Source organism: Canis lupus, chromosome 25, assembly GCF_048164855.1.
Source record: "Canis lupus baileyi chromosome 25, mCanLup2.hap1, whole genome shotgun sequence".
Lineage (NCBI taxonomy): Eukaryota > Metazoa > Chordata > Mammalia > Carnivora > Canidae > Canis > Canis lupus.
In genome coordinates, this window is record NC_132862.1 from 27,584,377 (window position 1) to 27,604,879 (window position 20,503).

The 20,503-nt window shown below is 35.9% G+C and overlaps 1 long non-coding RNA gene across 1 annotated transcript in view; it reads right to left on the bottom strand.

Annotated features, from left to right (window-relative positions):
* LOC140616861 (uncharacterized) overlaps positions 1–19,775 on the bottom strand; it is a 160,466-nt gene extending 140,691 nt beyond the window's left edge. The window contains exons 1-2 of the long non-coding RNA XR_012017187.1: positions 19,613–19,775; positions 8,548–8,660 (exon numbers count right to left, since the gene is read on the bottom strand). This is a non-coding gene — a long non-coding RNA (uncharacterized lncRNA). The remainder of the gene's footprint in view (positions 1–8,547; positions 8,661–19,612) is intronic.
* Between the last annotated feature and the right edge of the window lie 728 nt (positions 19,776–20,503).

Genomic DNA, 20,503 nt, shown 5'->3' on the forward strand with positions numbered 1-20,503 from the left:
CATATTTGAGAAAAATTATATTGGGTTAGTTTATAAATGTTTAAGCATTATGAAAATCTCCAGAGGGGAAAAAAAGATAACCTTTGACCATAGGAATGAGATACTCTCTTCATGATGTCACTCCCCAGTTACTGCGATTTTTTAAAGATTAACACCTTCCTCTCTAGGTTAATTTTATTTAGGAATGACCACGAATGGTATTGACCTGCAAATGAAACAGATAGCTTAAGCATTATATATTATAATACCAAGGACAACATCTTAACATTTTCAAAATCACTTTTAAAGAAGTCAGAAAAATATTCTGTTCATGTTTTTGCTCATGTTGAAAGTTGTCCTTGGGAACAGAAGAATGCATTTCTTAATTTATATATAATTGGCATGTAAAATCTTTCCACCACATTCCACTGACTTGTTCACATCAGCCTAATAACTATACTGCCTGGGTCAGGTGTCAATGATGTAGGAGTCAGGGGCAGACGGAGCTAGGCAGTGAGAGATAAGGGAAAGGTCCCAGAGTCAGGCTCCTACCTATCCCAATAAACGAGATATAATATAGTAAAAACAGGAAAAAAATAAACCTGACTCCCTAGCTCCAAAATGTTAGGGAGTATCCTCCTTTAATGGCTACTAAGTAATCACAGAAATCCCAGATGTAGAGAAATATTATGGAGGAGATATTAACCAGAGAGAAGGGAACCCCTTGTTTGGGTTCATGATATTTACAAAAAACATCTTGTTTGTTATTATGGTAGTTATTAGTCCACCATATTTGTTCTAAATATCAACCCTGATATAGACAAGAAATTCACCAAGTTCCCTGGTCAGCTGCCTATAAAAGACCATAAAAGACCTCAGGAGCAACCTTGTGGGGACCCCTCTCACTTCTGAGAGCTTTCTTTGTATCTCTGTTTAATAAACTTCTATCGCTTTGCTCACTCTCTTGTTGTCCACTAGATTCATTCTTTGACTTTGTGAGATAAGAACTAAGTTCTCCAGTATCTCCAGTATCATTAACAAGAAGTACCTTTCTTCTTATTGTGCATTATCATCATCATCCTCCAACACCATTCACTGAAGTCTTCTGTGTACCAGAGGCTTTTTAAAATACTTCTCGTTTAATTCTCTAATGACCTTATCAAGTAAGTATTCTTATCCTCTTTCCAGAGAAAATAGAGGCTTAACAAGATTAAGAAATTTGCTCAGGGTCTTATACCTTATACAATTACTATTGTTGAAGTCAGGATTATTTGAAATAAGGCATGTTCGCTTGCAAATCTGATAACACAATGTTGCTTTCATGATGGATATGATGGTAACACTTTAAATTGTTCAAAATGAATAGCTCACAGACAATTGTTATAAGTATAAAAGGTAAAAAATTGTGGGTTTTATCAAGAGTGTAAAATTATCATTTGAATTTTTCCTGATGATCAGACAAGCGTGAAAATTATGCTTTCCTTAATTTGAAGTTATGATAATAAAGCATTTGAGAATTTACAACAAACTTTTTATTTGAGCTTAACTTAGGAAGGCAGGCCTAGCACTGTTATCCACATTTTACAGAAAAGGAAATGGAATCTCAGGGAGGCAGAGTGTTTAGTGGAATAAAGCCTAGAGCCTCCGTCTTTTGAGTTCTAGTTATTTGTTCTTCTCAATTCATTTTAGGGAAGCCCATGTTTATGAATGATCAGAGGAAGCTCCCTGGACTTTGCTCCATGATTGCATTGGAAAAGAAAAAAAAAAAAAAAAAGGAAAGAAAGAAAGCACTATAAATCAACTTGAAATATCCACTGAGAGCTTCATCCATTCATTAAGTGGTACTAATAAGCACTGTAAGAAAACAGCTCTGCTATGTGACACAATGCAAATTTATAAAAAGTATAAAATAAGGAAGAGAAGGATGAATTCATAACTAATGAAAAGACAAAAAAAAATTTATAACCAAGAGATTTAATCAAAGTTTGAACAGGACAATGCCTAAGCATTCTCAGAAGTTCCTTGCTTATGCCAATTTCTTTGTTACAAATTAACTTCCAGTGTGATCTAGATACTTTCCAAACATTTTTTTCTGTTACATGTCATAAATCAAATTTGCTAATACTATAATATGCATTGTTGAGTTTTAAAAAATTCTAATTCATTTTTTAAACTGGCAAAATAACACAATTTTTTAAATTGGCAAAGTAACATACTTTAAGACATGATTTGCAAAACACAAAGTTTAATAGAAACTTTGGAAATAATTGAAATTTACATGGGGGAAGATAACTAGACTTGCAAAGAGAATGCAGCCCAAAATTAGAGGGCTTTGTTTTGATTTGTTTTGATACTGACTTTAAAACCTTCCAGTTACTTAATTTCTAGTCATCCTTAGGCTAAGCCAGTAAATGGAGAGCTAAGTAGATTTTACTTATATATTTACTCAGATATTTCATACTGGACTATTGATTAAAACAGGAAGTACAAGGAACACGGAAACAGAATGAAAAGCATAGACTTAATGAAAAGTTAACGAGCAGTATAAAAACAGTAATAACTTTTCAAGAGGAAAGAAATGGATTAATTTGTTCTTGATACAAAGAAGCACTCTTAGGGGAGACAGGGGAGAGAGCTTCTGGTTGTTGAAATAAAAGGGAAGAAAAAAACCTCTGGAAGAATTATAACTGACAATGCTTGAGTAAAATCCTATCTGCTATATGACATAAAAACTACCAGTGCCTTAAAAATCCTCATTAAAACTCAAAGCATTATAACATGCCATCTTTTGTGGATGCCACTGGAAGTTAACCCAAAGCTGAAGCAGAACCAGCTGAGGAAGGTAAAGATCATGTTAATAACATTGTAGTGTCCTAGTGAAATTCTGGGGGCCTGGGACCCCAATTTGAGAATCATCGCTCAATATAGTAGCTTTGTACAGAAGTACAAACTAAGAACAATAAAATGTTCAAGCTGTAGTACCAGCTAGGATATGGTATATTTGCTAGTCCCTATCTTTGAGGATCCTTCACAGGTATTACACAAACCCTATATCCCCATCGACCTTTTTCTAGATGCTCTAGAAGTCATACTGGCCCCTTTTCAGAGACAATCTGCAATCTGCACCAAGGTCAGTTATTGACCAATGCTGAGAGTTGTTCATTAACAGTACTGATTTAAAAAACAAAAACAAAAACAAAAACAAAAAACAAAAAAAACCAGTACTGGTTTTGCTGCATTTTGGAGCTGAAGAAAGTGTCAGGGAACTTTATTACAGAGAAGAGGGGATGACTGAGGAGAATTTAAATTTATTTCAAGGAGTTAACCAAATGCTTAAATGGTTGCAATTAGTTACTTAGGTTTCGAGTTTCTTGAATGACATTTATATTTTCCCTGCCATTCAAGAAAACATTTAGATTATTCATCCTGATGTTATATCAAAAATCTATTTATTAAATAAGACAATGAGAAAATAATACAAATGAGAACCATTTTTTAACTGGTTAAAAAAATATGAGCTACTTCATATCATGGAATCTACCTGTGGTATTTTCATGTCAAAATTTTAAAAACTTTAAAACCCTGCTTAAGTGTAGTTTCAAAGTTTTTAGTTCTTTCCTTTTCTGGTTGAACATACTGATGTCTTTTTCAACACCTCTAAATTCTGACACTTCTACTTCACTATTTGTTTCTAGAATAATAATAATTTTCATAAGAAATTTAACTTTCTTTTTTTTGAGAGCGAAAAGATGAGTGCATGAGTGCAGAGGGGCAAAGCGAAAAGGAGAGAGCGACTCCCAAGCTGGCTCCACACTGCTTGAGCAGATAATGGAGCTTGATCCCACGACTCCACGATCTCAAGATCATGACCTGAATCAAAGTCAAAATCAAGAGTTGGATGATTAGCTGACTGAGCCACCAGGTGCCCCCAAAAGTCAGATTTTCAGGAAAAGAAAATAAATATTACTATTAGCCCAATACCTACCATTTGATTACATTTAATCATTTATTTTAAGGATAAAGAATCTTGACTATGGGCAACCATTTTCCAGACTGGGAAAGGGGAATCATGCTAGTTACTACGTAATCACATAGCCACTGTACTTGTAATCTATGCCTTATAATCCCATAAGATGAATGTGGTTATTTTAAATTATTAAAGAGTAAAAGGATATTTTGCTTTTGTTTTTTCAGTACTCCTTGAAGTTTATTGAAACTTGAAACTTGTATACTGATCACACACATCTATACAATGAATCTATTTTTGTAAACCTCAAAGAACAAGCCAGTAAGTCTAGATTATGTATGAAAAGCCCTCATACGTTGCCAGAACCTACACTAGAATAAAGAAAAAAATATACTTCTGAATGTAACCTATTATTCTTTTTTTAACCTATTATTCTTGAGACATCTTTTTTTCCTAGAGTTATTGAGACGTAATTGATGTATTTATATATGTATATATATTCAACAAATTGCAGAATGACTACCCTAATAAGATTAATTAACACATCACCTCACATAGTTACCTTCTGTGGATGTGTGCATGTGTGGTGAGAACTTAAAGATCTACTCTCTTAGTAATTTTCAGGTAGACAATACAGAATTGTTAACTGGAGTCATCATGCTGTACATTAAGGGAATATTTTTCTAACTTCTCTGTGAAATTATTTTACACTCTCTTTCACCTGTGTCTGTAGGTACACATGAAATACTTTGTTGTTATTATTCCACTCAAATAAGTTACACTTAACTCCCCATAATAAATGAAGTTATATTACTTCTACAGTCTTTATTCTTTTTATAAATATTTTATTTATTTATCTGAGAGAGGGAGAATAAAGAGAGAGAGAGAGTATGAGCAGGGGGGATGGGCAGAAGGAGAGGGAGACTCCTCACTAGGCAGGTAGCCCCATGCGGGGCTCGACCCTTGGAATATGATCTAAGCTTGAAGGCAGATGTTTAACCGACTAAGCCAACTGGGAACCCCACCTGTATGGTCTTTAAAGTATCAAAACATTTACTTATCCCAGATTTTATCTATTAGAATACTGTAGAAAATTATGAAAAATATTAAATTAAAAATGGCAATATAATAACTATTATGCCATTTCCCTCTACTGAGTAATATGAAAGACTAGCTCTGATATATGCGCCTTAATTTGTGGTTACATGGCCAAGTGATATGGAGACCTTAATTAATGAATCTAACATCCTATCCTCATCTTTAATTTTGTGGTAGAAGAAAAATGTCCCATTTCTTGTCTACTTTGACTAACTTTGCTACATGACTGCTTTCTTCTAGTCCATGTTAGGTGTGGCATATAAAAGAACAATAAATATTTTTATCTTGCATACCATAATATCTGACTGTAATTATTCAAAGTTTTTTGGAAACTAACATGGAAGATCTAAAATACAACAGCAAAACAAACAAACCAGACCCAAACAAAACAAAACAGTTATCATTGCTACTGCTAAGTCAGGATTTCCAAGAATTCTTTAGGCAAATCTTTGGGGGAGGAATTTATGTCCAGGTATTCAAAGATGGCCCTTCATATTTTAAAATAGAGAGGTTCTATTTGCATAATCCAAGAAAGCCTCTTTCATTAGACTATTCACAGAATATCTCAAACTAGAACTTATTCTCTTACATGATAGAATGTAAAGCAAAGTTCTGGATTCAGAGTCTAAATGACCCTTAGCAACTGTGTGACCTTGACAATTTATTTCACTCTTCTCCAGTTCAATTGCCTCATCTCCAAAATAGAGGTAATCACACTTACTGCTTAGGATTACTTTTAGGATCACCTAATATAATGTATAGTGTTTATTAAAATGCCTTGCTCAAAGGAATACTTTTTAAAATAAATGTTAATTTTAAACAATAATCCTAAATATGAGTTTAATGAGACTAGTAATGCCAAATTTAAATAATATGAATGAGTCTTATGAAACTGTTAGTGCACTCAAATACATGAGTTCAAGTCAGTCTTCCTGCTATATTTTTAAGTAAAATTATAAAGATAATAATGCATTCACTCATTAATATGCTCCTTGATAACAAAAACTGATGTTAAAATTTTAAATCTAAGGCAGTAGAAAAGACTGAATAGATCAAGAATGGGCTTTGAATATTACTTCATACAATCTTCATGTCTTTCACTTATGGGAAAAGTAAAGCCTTGAAAGGTAGAATGACCTCTTAACAATAAGGGCTAGAAAGCAGCCACTAGACATTGTAGAGCATGGAGCAAAAGTCAGGGCCACAAAGGCCAGGTCAGAACACTTCTCAAAACATTAAATTTAGGGACACCTGGGTGACTTAGTAGTTAGTTGAACATCTGCCTTCGGCTCAGGTCATGATCCTGGGGTCCTGGAATCGAGTCCTGCGTTAGGCTCCCTATAGGGAGCCTGCTTCTTCCTCTGCCTATGTCTCTGCATCTCCCTCTGTGTCTCTCATGAATAAATAAACAAAATCTTTAAAAAAAAATACATTAAACTTAATTCTGATGTCAGATGCTCTTCATTTTATGGTCACTTGTTCTATCTATCTATCTATCTATCTATCAAAAACACAGTAAATGATATATATATTAAGATGCAATTAAATGTGAATAAGAAACTAGTGTATTTAGTCCCTAGAAAACAGTTACCTTAAAAAATTAATATCGGGCAGCCTGGGTGACTCAGCGGTTTAGTGCCGCCTTCGGCCTAGGGTGTGATCCTGGAGACTCTGGATCGAGTCCCATGTCAGACTCACTGCACGTAGCCTGCTTTCCTCCTCTGCCTGTTTCTGTGCCTCTCTCTCTCTCTCTCTGTCTTTCATGAATAAATAAATCTTTAAAAAAAAAATCAATGGTTTAATTATGTAGAATATGCTTTACTATTTGTCTTTATCTTTATACAATCTCATTCTTCAATCTACTCTGTGAAGTAGGAAGGCTGTCTCAAATGAACTGCATTTTAAAGAAGAAATTGAGACCCAGGAAAGTACAACTTCATAGCTAGTAATGGGTGAGACAAAAACCAGGTCTTCAGATACCTGCTCGAGAGTTTTCTTCAGTCTTTGCATCATGATAGTTTTCAGCTATAAAACTGATACTTCTCTGCCCTTCATTAATAAATGTTAAAAGTGTAAAAACAGAACCATCTAAATGAGTGAATTTTTGATACCTACACAAAATTAAGAATGCAGCCTCGGATTATGTTATTGAGAATCTGACCTCAGAAAAAAGGTCATGGTCATTGTTCTCTTTATGTGAATTTACAATATAAATTGACAAAAGTTTTAATCCTACAATGCCCCTCCAAAATAAATTTAAGGTTACAATCAACTAGGAAGAGCAAGACTAAAAATACCTCAAGGAATAAAGCACCCACATTTCATCAGTTATTTTGTAAGACTCAAAAAAGCCTTTCATATTTGAATGCAACCTGTAGAAGATATCTTTAGGTATCTGAATTTTTAAAATGACCTTCATTTTGAAGTGTCCCTTTAAAGCTCTTCCTAGGTGTTGCTAAGTAGAGTAAAACAAATCCTACAGACTGTACTTTAACACTATGATAGGTTCTATTGATGTAACAGCATTATCAACTACCCACCCTGGTCAGATAATACCTTTCCCAAGGTACTAGGGCAATAAAGATTGGCCTAAGCCATCGTGGCAGGACTGTAAATCCTCTCTGAGAAAAGCAGTTTACCCCTTTGGGAGTGTGCTGCTAGGATTAGGAGCAGACAGGGGAGGCCTCGCCAGACACCCCGGCAGGGTGTGGCATTCACATCCATTGCTGTGAGCCCTGGGCAGCAGGGCTGGAGTCTGTATACCCCTCCCAGGGAAACGGCCCCAGCCATGCCTTGGATTTCATGCAGAGAAGGGGAAGATTGTGACCAAGGTGAGATCAGTTGGATCAGTTAAGTTAAGGTTCTAGGGGGCAACTCACATAGTAAAAAGAGCACAGCATTTTTAAATCAGGGGAATCTAAATTTGAATTCTTACTCCTCTAACAGTAAATTTGAATTTATCACCAGTATGACTTTGAGCAAGTCACTTACTTTCTCCATTTAAAAGGCATATGACCGGGGATCCCTGGGTGGCTCAGCGGTTTAACGGCTGCCTTTGGCCCAGGGTGTGATCCTGGAGTCCCAGTATCGAGTCCCGCATTGGGCTCCTGGCATGGAGCCTGCTTCTCCCTCTGCCTGTGTCTCTGCCCACCCCCCTCTATCATGAATAAGTAAATAAAATCTTAAAAAAAAAAAAAACTAAATGTTAAAAAAAAATAAAAATTAAAAGGCATATGACCTTAGGAAAGTTGCTTGACTTTTTGTGCCTCCACGTCTTCATCTGTAAAATGGGATAATGCCTCTAGGGTTATGGTTAGTTAAACGAGTCAGTATATATTTAAGCCCTTGAAAGAATACTTCACATACAGTAAGTCCTATTTAAGTGTTAGCTGCTCTGATTTATTAATATCTCTCTGAGCCTCAGTTTCCTCATCTGAGAAATAGGGATAATAGAACATGCCTTACAGAGGCTTTTGAGGAATATGTGAAAACTTAATACTTACTCTGTAAATGGTACTGTTATTGTCCTTGTTGTTGTTATACGGCCACTCTGTTGCTGTTGTTCTCCAGGCACATTAGTCTTTTGTGTTGGACGGTGGTACCACACACTTTCATGCTAATGGGAGGGGAAAAAAAAACAACAACTGAGCTTGATCTTTCTCTAGTTGTAGGATGACAGCTTATGACCCAAGTCTAGAACTGAACCTTAGGGTCACCCAAGTAATAGAAGATACTATTCCCAGATAAAGTAAGTAAATCATTGAAACTGACTTATATTTAAAAAGTCCTTCAGACAGGTGACAATGTCAGAAAAATTCAATGTCAGAAACACAGATTATTCAGTTTTAAGATCTCCCATAATAATAAAGATATGCCACAGAACAGTTCTTCAATATATACTCTTTGCCATATTGCTGCTAATATTCACCCATAATAGCTTGTCAGAGTCAAAGTTAAACACTCATTGTTGTCTCAGATAAGAATATAAGACATTCTTCAGGCTGAACAAAATGAAAAGAGAGTTGGTCTACCAAATTTGCCAATTATTTTTCTACATGAGGCCAGTACCAACATTATCGGTGATGCAGTAATGATGCATCCTTGGTCCCAATGAGAGACCAAGAATAGGCAGAGGCAAGTGAGGCCCTCACCTTGGATGCCAAAACATCAATTAATGAGATAAATAATATTGCAATGCAAGTTTTTTTAATCAAAACTAATGCAAAAAAAATCTATAATGATGAAAATACCAAAATTTTCAATTAAATCAGTGAATTAGTTTTCTAGGCCTTCTGTACATTTTACCTGAAACATGGTTGCTTAAAACAACACCAATTTACTATCTTACAGTTCTGTATATCAGAAGTCAGAAGTGGATCTCACTGGATCTCATCAAAATAAGATGTCCGCAGGGATGTGTTCCTTCTAGAGGCCCTGGGAGAGAGAGTCACTTTCCCTGCCTTTTCCAGCTTCTAGAAGCTGCCTGCTTTCCTTCACACATGGCCTCTTTCCTCCATCTCCAAACCCAGCAAGGGTGGGTTGAGACCTTCTCATACTGAGACCACCCACAATATGCCACTGTGACCAGTCTCCGTCTTCTGCTTCTAAGGACCCTTGTGATTATACTGCACCCACCAGATAATACAGTATAATCTCCCCCATGTCAAGGTCCTCGATCTAATCACATTTACAGTCCCTTTTGCTATGTAAGGTAACATACAGTTTCTAGGAACTGCGTGTCAGAAACTCTTGGTGGTCATTTTTCTGTTTAATATAGACAAGATCTAACCCTGTACTTGCATGACCCTGCCTCATTCTCCACACCCTAATTCTGGCCCTGCCACATTGTTCATTGACAAATTGTGACAATTCTAGTCCTGAGTTTGTTTAATTGGTAGCACTCTATCCACAACACCCTTATAAAATCTAGAGATGTTACTAGACAAAGCTATTTTGAAAGTGCCTGGAAGCAAACAAGTAATCAAAAAATTGCAAAACAAGCATGATAAACAATTTGTTTCAGTGTTTAGAAAGGAAGCTAAAACTCATCTCTAAAGCATTAGTGATTTTTTTCTCTCCATGTAGTAAATAACATATTCTATTATTCTTACTCTATTATTTCTGTTTTACTTTTGGTTTAAGTACTTGAAATGTTTCATTTAAAAGTTAGGATTACTTGCTCTAGATTCTTAGCTCGGTTAAAGCACTATACCTCACTTTTACAGAGCCCTGGATGCTCTAGGATTGTTTTCTGCTCATATTAAATGAGCTTGCTGTCACCATTCTTGGAAACTCTGAGCATATAGGTGCCTTCTGTAGACCCCATGTTGGATTTTTCCATCTTGATTTTACCCATGCTTGTGAGTCCCTTAGGGCAGAGACTATCATTCGTCATTTGGCACAATATAGATGTCAGACATTTTTGCAAATGTTATGGGGTTGAATTTTCAAAATAACCCAAATAACTGAATACTATCTTCATATACTATGTCCCAGTCCACTGGAATGATTTGCCCAAAGTCACCAGGATATGAGTCCAGCTCCACTGTCCTCGAAATCTCCTGCCTTTTCCCCATACCCCATATTAGTTCGTCACTACTGAGGGCATGATTGTGGATATCCAAATATAGGCTTAAATTGGGAGCACTCCCAGAGGTTCCAGACCATATTTACCTTTCTTTAAGAGTCTTTGAAGAGGATGGGATATATACTGTCAGGACACAGCACATCAACAGAAACTCCTTTTTCATATATACAAACAAGTCTACTAACAAAAATATTCGCTGAAACATTGTTAGAAAATTGCCCAATAGAATTCCAGAATGTGTATAAACTATCTTATTTCTGATTAAAGAAAAGAAATTTCGCTTGCTATCAAAGCATTCAGGAAAGTGGAGAAGGAGGCATCTGCATCATTAATAATATAGTTACTTACCAGTAGAGCCAATTAAATTAAAATGGTCTCTTTTCCTACAACAGATTTGGTTCCAAACACATTACACAAGTTATACTCAGAAAATTTACTGCTAGGAGACCATTTAACACTCATTAATCCTAGAACTTTCTTTTGCAATCTTTGTCTATAAAGGAAATTCCCATTGTTGCCCTAAATTATTGGACACTTTTATTTGTACATGAAAGAAACACATTTCTTTTCTCCATGCCTCTAGCCAAGGGAGCCAGAGCCAGCACCCTGCTCAGCAGGTACAGCTTCCAGCATCCTCTCGGTCCTGGCTGCAGCATCAAGAGAAAAGCCTGGGGTAATCACTTCAAGGGCAGGACATCATGGACCCTCCCTGCAAAGCACTCTCTAACAGTCTATAACTGCCATGTGGAGGCCAGGGAAAGATCTAGGGCCATGGGCCTTTCTGCCAAATCCAAGTTCACTCCAGAGTGCACGTTGCTCCACAGGGCAAGCGTGATTCTGGAGAAACGTCTTTACACACTCACTGCTGTAGCTGATCCTCATTTCTCCTCTAAGTTTTGCCCTCACAAGTCAGATCCTGACAACAAACTAGTCAAATGCCATCATGGCAAAATGCCATCTCATAAGCACTAGGAGAAACAAAACACAACGAACATTTATTTGTTTTAGAGAACTTTATAGTGAAGATGTTAGCATATTATAACATCCTATTTACCTATATAGAACTTGCTTAATAAGCTTTCCTCCTTAAACAAACATTATGAATCTAACCTTTCTAGTTAAATAAAAACTTTTTTTTTTAAAAAAAGAGTCTAGCCTTTCTGAGAAATATTCCTTTTCAAATAGTAATCAGGAGACACAAACATGATTTTTTAACCAATTATTTGGTTAATTTAGTTTCTTAAATGTTTCTCATATTTAGTTAATCATCAGAATCATTTGGAAAGCTTCTGAAAGTATAGATTCTTAGTCCTCTACCTATATTTAACGAATCAGAATTACTCATGGAATTGCCTGGGAATCTGAATTTTTACCAGGATGATGCTTATTGGACAAGAATCAGGCAAATCTTTTTTGTGTTCTATAATAAGCATAGTTTGCATTGGACCCCAGAGCTTATTTAAAAATGAGAAGACACATGGCTCATACTCTGGAAGGATTTGAAGTTTAGTAGGAGAAATCAAATGACTAAATAATTACACAATAAGGCACAATATAAGAAGTATCATGAGAGTATTGTACCAAAATAGATCTAGTAGTCTAGAGAAAGAAGTAATTATATCAGGTGAGGGAAATAAGGAAAGGCTTTAAAGAATGTATTTCGTTTGAGATAGATTTTCCAAAGGTTGTAATCTTCATGGGAATCAGAAAATGCAAAGGCACAAACACAGAAAACCCACGATATGAGTGAGAAAGAGTGAGCAGCAGTGTTTGACCACAATATCGGGAGTAGCTGGCGCAAACACTGGAAATTTAAACAGGTGCCCAACTGAGAGACAACTGAATGTTTGGCAATGTAGTGTATATTTCATTTCATAAGGAATGGGGTCAATGAACTAAGACATGGAGTCAGCTGGTGGCCATGTGCTCCACACAGCATACATTGAAAGGAGGAAGGCTTTGACACTTAGTAAAATTGATTCTGAGGTCTGAACCTGAAAAATGTCAAATTCCAGGTCTTAAAACCAAACCAAATCCTTCATTTAATCCTATCTATTTATTTATCTATCCAACTACTTTCTAATATGTAATTTCTGCATGAATAGAACTGCATGGGGGATCCCTGGGTGGCGCAGCGGTTTGGCGCCTGCCTTTGGCCCAGGGCGCGATCCTGGAGACCCGGGATCGAATCCCATGTCGGGCTCCCGGTGCATGGAGCCTGCTTCTCCCTCTGCCTGTGTCTCTGCCTCTCTCTCTCTCTCTCTGTGTGACTATCATAAATAAATAAAAAATTTAAAAAAAAAAGAACTGCATGCAATTTTTGACCATTCCAAAAGCTCAAAATACCAAACAAACTCCTTGAGGATTTGGAGTTTTTGACAACATAAACTCACTCTACATTAAGTCCTATAGTGGTTGTACTGCCCCCACTAGATGCACCTACATCTACAGAAGTCAAACAGATTTTTCCATTTTTCTGCCAAAAGTTAACATCCCAGAGGAATACAAAATGATCTCTTCCAGGCATATCTGCAGCTCAGAAAAATGAGTGATCTTTTTGCATGATATATTTATGTAAATATTAATCAACAGCTTTTGATAAAGAAAAATACAGCATATGCTTAAGCAAACATGCACATATGTTTTTGAAAAATATTTTAAATACAAGCAGCTTTGCGGAAATTCTCAAGAATTATTCCAAACGTTAGCAATTATATTCTCAAAGGAAAGATTGGTCTCTATAAATGAAATAAATGCAGGGATTTTTTTTTTTTTTTTTAGTACTTGTGATTGTGCAACACAGATGTCAAGATATGTTTACACTAGGAGCTGGGAAATAAGCACAATGCTAGGGACATGGACCCAAAAGAAATCAAGAGCTAAGCAGAAAAAATAAGGTCAGGAAAAAAAATCTGTGCATTACTTTTCTTCTTTCTATTCTCTTTCAACAAGAGTTTATCGAAGCACTGCTTTCACGAGAGCTTAATGCTGGGACAATTCTACACTGAAAAAGAGAGAAGGAGCAAGGAATAAGAATAATTACCATTTGTTAAGCATCTATTTTGTGCTAGAACATCTGCCACACTATTTACATGTTATCCTGCAAAGTAGGGAACTTGCATGATCCACAGAAAGATTAAAGAAGTTATTTAAGGTTATTGAACCAGTAATAATAATAATGCCTAATTCATTGGGTTACTATGAGGATTAAAATGGGTTAAACAATGAAAAGTATTCATTTATTTTTAAAACTTCATTTATTTATTTGAGAGGGAGAGAGAGGTGGAGAGTGGCAGAGGAGCACTCTGAGCATGGAGCGCAGTATGGGCTGGATCTTATGACCCTGAGATCACACCTGAACTGAAACCCAGAGTAAGATGCTTAAGATCCCAAACATGAAAGGTATTTAAAACAGCACTTGGTATGTAGTAAGTAAATACAAGCCATTATTATTATGCCATGAGAAGGCCAGTATCTATCTTAGTTTCTTTAAAATATCACTTACTACAGCAAAACCTTTTTTCATTTCAATATTCTTGTCATATTCTTAGTGTTACTGATTCATAGAAGCACCATTTCTCAGTGGTTTTATATTTATAATCACCATTATAATCTAAAATTCAGTTAAAGGATATTAAGGCAAAAGTATGTGGAAGGAAGGCCTCCCTGTGATTTACTGGTAGAGTAAATAAGTCATAAAATGCCACTTACAGGTTCTACCAGCTTTATCTATATAGTTGTGGGGTGTGTGCCCAATCACATGGACAAATTCGTAGGTGATATCTCTATCTTTGCATGTTTATAAGTATCACAGCCAAGGCAAAGCCTCATTGTCTCCTTCCTGATGAGGACAGAGAATGGATTTCAGAAGGCCTCAGCCAGATTTTGTCACACAATTCTTTTGTTTCAAAAAAAGGTAGTATTTTTAAGTTGTCTATGTTAACTAATAGGTTTATTATTGTTATTTTAAAATTAATAAATATTCAAAAAATTTGTTTGAATTTCTAATATTTAATATAGAAGTTGGTAGATATCATCCCCCGAAATTTAGAAATCTCTAGGGAGTTTCAATAACTCTTAAAATTGTGAAGGTGTCCTGAGAGAAAAAGTCTGAGAAGTGCTGTTGGAGGCGCTATTGTACCTCTTGCAGATAAACTGAATCATGGCTCTACCTAGCCACAGTAGCACCACTGCTAATTGAGGTGAGGCACGTATGTGTGTGTATGTGTCCCATGTGTGCCTGGTGGACACGAGTGTGAAACAAATGTGAAAATTAATCACAGTATTCCAGTGTACAGTGCTACCTGTATTTTATGTTATGCCCTCTTCTGATAGCCTCTGAGATAAGCAGTATCATTATCTGCATTTGGCAGATGAGGAAATTAAGACATAAATAGGAAATGGGCATTCAATAATGAAAATATAAACAATGGGACAATGGAATAGATATATAACAGGCAGAGTATATCTTCATCTAGAAGAGAAATCTCCCTATCTGGAATAGAAAAACTAAAGAAGATGGAAGGATTGAAATTGAGCAAGTCTCAGAGTTAACAAACAATCAAACAAGCACAATAACTCCACTCATTTGAGCTTGAGAAACATTTCTCCCCATCCATACACAGAGATAGTAATACTTGATCTACTTCTCCCCAAGTCTAAAAAGATCAAAGCAAGTGAAATATTTATAGAAATTCCCTTTAAGCTATGAAGTCCAGAAGTAATAAGTCATACTGTATATGTCCAAAGAGGACCATAATTTGCATAAATAATAATGATTATTTCAAGACTACTCAACTTAAAATGACTTTCTCTTTATTAGTTTGGTAATTTCTTAATGCCAAGTACACATTTTTGAGTGTTTTTGTCTTTCTACCTTGGATTCTTAGCCCAGTTAGTTTGAAATCATGATATATGGTAAGCTAATTGTTGGCACTGTGTTTCAATAGCATTGTTAATTAATTATTACCATTTTCATGAATACAACTATATGCTTGGTAAATAACTAGAGAAAACTTTAATTTCTAGAAAACTAGAAAAAAAAGTCTCCCTTGTAGTTGGTCGACTTGAGGATTATTTTATGAAATAGAATTAGCCATAGTTTAGTTTTCTTTGTAAGAATGTGTGTGTATGTGTGTGTGAATGTGTGTATTTATCAAGCACCAAAAATCTGTTTACAAATGGAATGTCACCAAACCATCCTCAAGCTTTGACCAGGAGGCATTCATCTTACCATGCCTAGCAGCAACCACAGCGGGGGTGTCTATGTTTGTCAATGTTGGCAATGAGCTGGCACCAGAGCCAGTATGAAATCTGCTTAAGAGAATTCATGTAACTCTCAAAGCTGATGCTAGGTTGGTTTAGCTTAGGAAGTCAAGAAAATCGAAGCTTTTTGCATTTCTAACATTAGCTATATAATCAAAGACAAATAGCTCCAATCTCTGTTCCTCTATCAAAAATGATTACTAATAAAGTCTGTTTGAAAGAAATGCAATCTTTATTTCTGCTTAAAAAAATAAGCATTATGAAATTCTAACAGCAAGCATTACAGAAATACTAGGCATAAGGATACTAAAATATCCTTATGTAATTTCTGTCTCATTCCAACGGATAGGATGTATTCAAGAAAAGAGGTCCACTGTGAAGCCAGCCTTGTTCTGTCTTTGACATTAATACCATCAAGAAGACAAAATTTGAAACAACTAGAAAACAATATAGAGCAATCCATTAAGAGGATTAGATTTATGATACAAACCAAGAACTACAGGAGTTCAGAGAAAGAAGTTCAATTAGACTGGAGTGACCTGACCTGAAGAAAAAGCAAAACTCTGAAACCTGGCAAAGCTGTGTTGCAGTAACGTTCCACATTTTGCTTACTTCTTTCTTCCCAGGTCTCATGTCCTACTGCTCATGTGTGGAGAAAAAAAGAGAACGTCTTGTCTGCACCTCCTTCTCTTCTGAAGTCAAGTTTATGCTCAGGGCCACAGACAGAAGTATTATCCCACTCACAGGCACTTGAACACTGAATAATAATACATCATACCAAAACTTTATTCCTGAGAAAATATCTCACCATGTGAGCCTTATACATACAGTGTCACCAGAAACTAGAGAATCTGAAATACAGATTTTTTTCCTTAAAACAAATCCTTATAATTTCCTTCCTCTGAACACAGCCTCCCTTCCTTCCTCACAAACACAGCCTCTGATCAGAAACTCAGAATTCATTATTACTGTCTTACCTGAATTTATGTAAGAGATACACTTCCCTAAATGAAAACACAGAAGTGACTTTTCAAACTAAACACAAGCCAATGCACACAGAGATAAATAGTTTGAAAGGAAATTTTAGAAATGAACACAAAAAAGGAAAAAAAAAAAAAGGAGATTTCCTGGGTGGTTCAGCAGTTTGGCGGCTGCCTTTGGCACAGGACATGATCCTGGAGTCCCCGGATCGAGTCCGCATAGGGCTCCCGGCATGGAGCCTGCTTCTCCCTCTGCCTGTGTCTCTGCCCACACCCTCTCTCTATGTCTATCATGAATAAATTAAAAAAAAAAAAATCATGTGTGAGGCTGTTCCCCGTAACAGTAAAGGTAAAATTATTTCAAAGCAATATCTGACATGGAAGATTTTAATAATTCTGGGCACACTTCCTTAAAATGTAATTCACAACAATACCTAAAAATAACAGTTACCAACTGAAAACCTAATAAACATTTGACTTTCTCTGAGTAGAGCAGTGAATTATGGAATTTCTACTCAATATCTGCTGCTTCGTTTCATAATTCCTGCAAGAAAAGCAAATCCCTATGCAGTTCTCTGGCATAGTAACATGTGAACCTGGGATTTCTATAGGCATTAGTGGTGTCAGCCTTGGGTTACATTCTCCATGTCCTACATGACCACTGTATGTCCTAAATATTATATCTCACACCATTAAACATGTATTAGAGAAAACATTAAAGAATTAGTCTTGGAAGTATTATGTGATATTTACACAAGATATTTTCCCTATAGAGATAATTATAGTAAGGAATTACAATTACATGGAAATGAACATATTCATGAAGAGCATTTATGTTGATTTACTCTGGTCTTACTATTAAGGTAAAAGGTTTTTTAATGGAGGCAGAAATCCTAAGGATGGTGGTGTACAGTGGTGTACATGGCTGATCAGTTTATTCATTCAACCACCCAAGAAGCAGTTATTGAGGGCTTACTTTATGCTAGGTACTACATTAATGATATGAATAAGACATGAGTAAATACGATAGGATTCCATGTCAACTCACAGTATAGTTGGAGTGACAACTTTAAAAGAGTGAGAGAAAGTGCACAGATTCATGTTCAAAGCACAGTGGGCTGACAAAGGAAGCAGTAGCCACCTAGGGCCACATTTCAGGGGGAACAATGATGCAGGGTCTTGCCAAAAAAAAAAAAAAAAGTACGTAATTTAACAATAGACTCATGGGGGACAGACAATGCAAGCAAATTAAGCAGCACAGGCAGGTACATAGAAACATGAAAGAACAGTACACGTAGTTTAGAAGGCCTGGTACATAGAGCACATATGGGTGAGGAGCAGGGCAAGTAGCTGGGAAGACAAGTGGAGTCAGATCATGTATGCTACATTAAAGAAATCCAGATTGCTTCCTGAAGGCAGTGGCAGTGACCTCATCAGATCTGTGGTTTAGAAAGAGAACTTGTGGAAGCATCAAGAATGACTTGGTTGGGCTAGGAGATTATTATAATTTGGAATATCATATATGCCACTTCCTTGATGGAAAAACAAGCAAGAAAGTTCCGAAGCTGACTTTAGTTAACAACTGTAGCAGATGGTACTACTTGCCTGTGTAGTATCTATTTTCCCTTTCATCACTACCTATAGAATTACAATATTCTTTGGGATGGAGATGTGCTAAATTAAAAATGTTCATCCTTCAAAGATAGACTTGAAGCTAAAGCCATATGACCGTACTTCTGTCTGATAAGATGTAAGAGGAAGTCTAGTGGGAAGGGCTTCTGTAAAATCTGTTGTTTCCCTAATTCAAAAGGAAGATAAACAGTTAACACACGCTTTTCTCCTCAACTGTACCCCGTCTTTCTGCCTGAAACACGAACAGGATACCTAGAGATGGAACAAGCATTTGTGAACACCAAGATAAAGTCACAAAGGAGAGTAGCATGGAAGAAAAAAAGGAATCTGGGTCCTTAATGGTTCCTTAAAGCTGTTGTGCCATCCTGAGTTGCCTAACTCCAGATTTCTTTTGAAATGTAAAAAAATAAGTTCAATTTGATAAGGGCATTGTAATCAGATTTCTATTATATATAGTTAAAAGTAATATCAACTCAGCAACGAAGGAAGAGTAAGAACAAAAAAATATCTAAAGACAAAACAAAACAAAAAAACAGAAAAGCAGAAAACAAGCAGTAAATAAGCCAAGAGAATTTAGTTCAAGACAAAGAATGGATCAGCAAACCACTCCAAGCTTTTTATTAAGGCTTCTTTCTCCAAAAACCTCAATATCTGTCTTTATCAATCTCACATATTGACTTCTTAAAAGTTTAAACTCATGACCTAATTCCTCCTGTTCCACCTCATCTTTTTTTTTCTTTAATTTTCTCAGATCAATGCAGGATTAAGAGTAAACCAGGCCTTGCAGTTATGGATGACCTCTGCTGTAACCTGAAAGTACAAGCAAATAAATATCCAGAGTGTTTAGAAGTTCCCCATGGCATCCTAAGCCATTATTTTCCTCTTAAACTGCTAGCTAGAATTCCTATCAACACAAGAATCATTAAAATATCTTATTGTGGCAAATTACTTTCGGTAAAAAACAAAAACAAAAACCAGATAAAGCTACATTCACTAGTTCATTTTTCATAAAAGCAAGCACTGATTGAACATCATTATCCCAGTTTTAAAGAAAAAAAATTCCCATCAATACATAAATTATATTTTAAAGTGCACCAGACCTACCAAGTGAGATGGATAGGTCACATCTTTCTGGTCAACATCCACAGTTCCCGTTGGCATTTCTGGGATTCCAGCCATAAAATGGAGGCTAACGTGTGATTCTCAGTTATTCAGTTTCCCTGCACATAACAGGAACTGTTCTGATCCTGTGTGGCTTAATGCTGACACATTGTGTTGTCCCAACTAAGTAATTCCAAGCATTCACATTACCACTCTGGCTGCCAGATGTTCTTGCAAGGACCTGTCTCCTCTGTAGCACCATGAACCTTGATTAAAGTAGATGAAGGGCATTATATTTACTTCATCACTCTAATATGGGACAGTATTCTGGCTATTAATTACAACTGGCATCTAGTTGGAAAAAGGAAAAGTTCTAAAAGTTCAATTGAGCAAACATGTAATACAATTTAGCTAATTGATTTTAACTAATGATTGGTCAGCTTGACCTCAATGCACAAATCCTCTGTGACATTACTTTTTTTAAATTTTTTTTTAATTTTTTTATTTTTTGACATTACTTAATTTTTTTATGGTCCAAGAGTCAGTAATAGTACTTCTGAGAAGTTGGTTTTCTCTTGGATCAGTATGATAAATAATGAAAGAATCATTTCTATACAATATTACAAAATGGGAAACTATGCATAACACATTTTACCTCTACACAGCTGCATGCTGGTTTGATTGATCCCAGATGCTAGCAAAAGGCAAAGCAAAAAACAAAACCACATAGCATGTTTAAACATCATTTTTATTTATACCTGCATAATCAACTCAATGGTCAGAATACACATTTAAAAATAAGATTTACTGTGAATCCCGTAAGTCAAGATCTATTATAACTCAACATTTGGAATGATCAAATATGAAAAGCCTTATATTGAATCAGGATGGTAG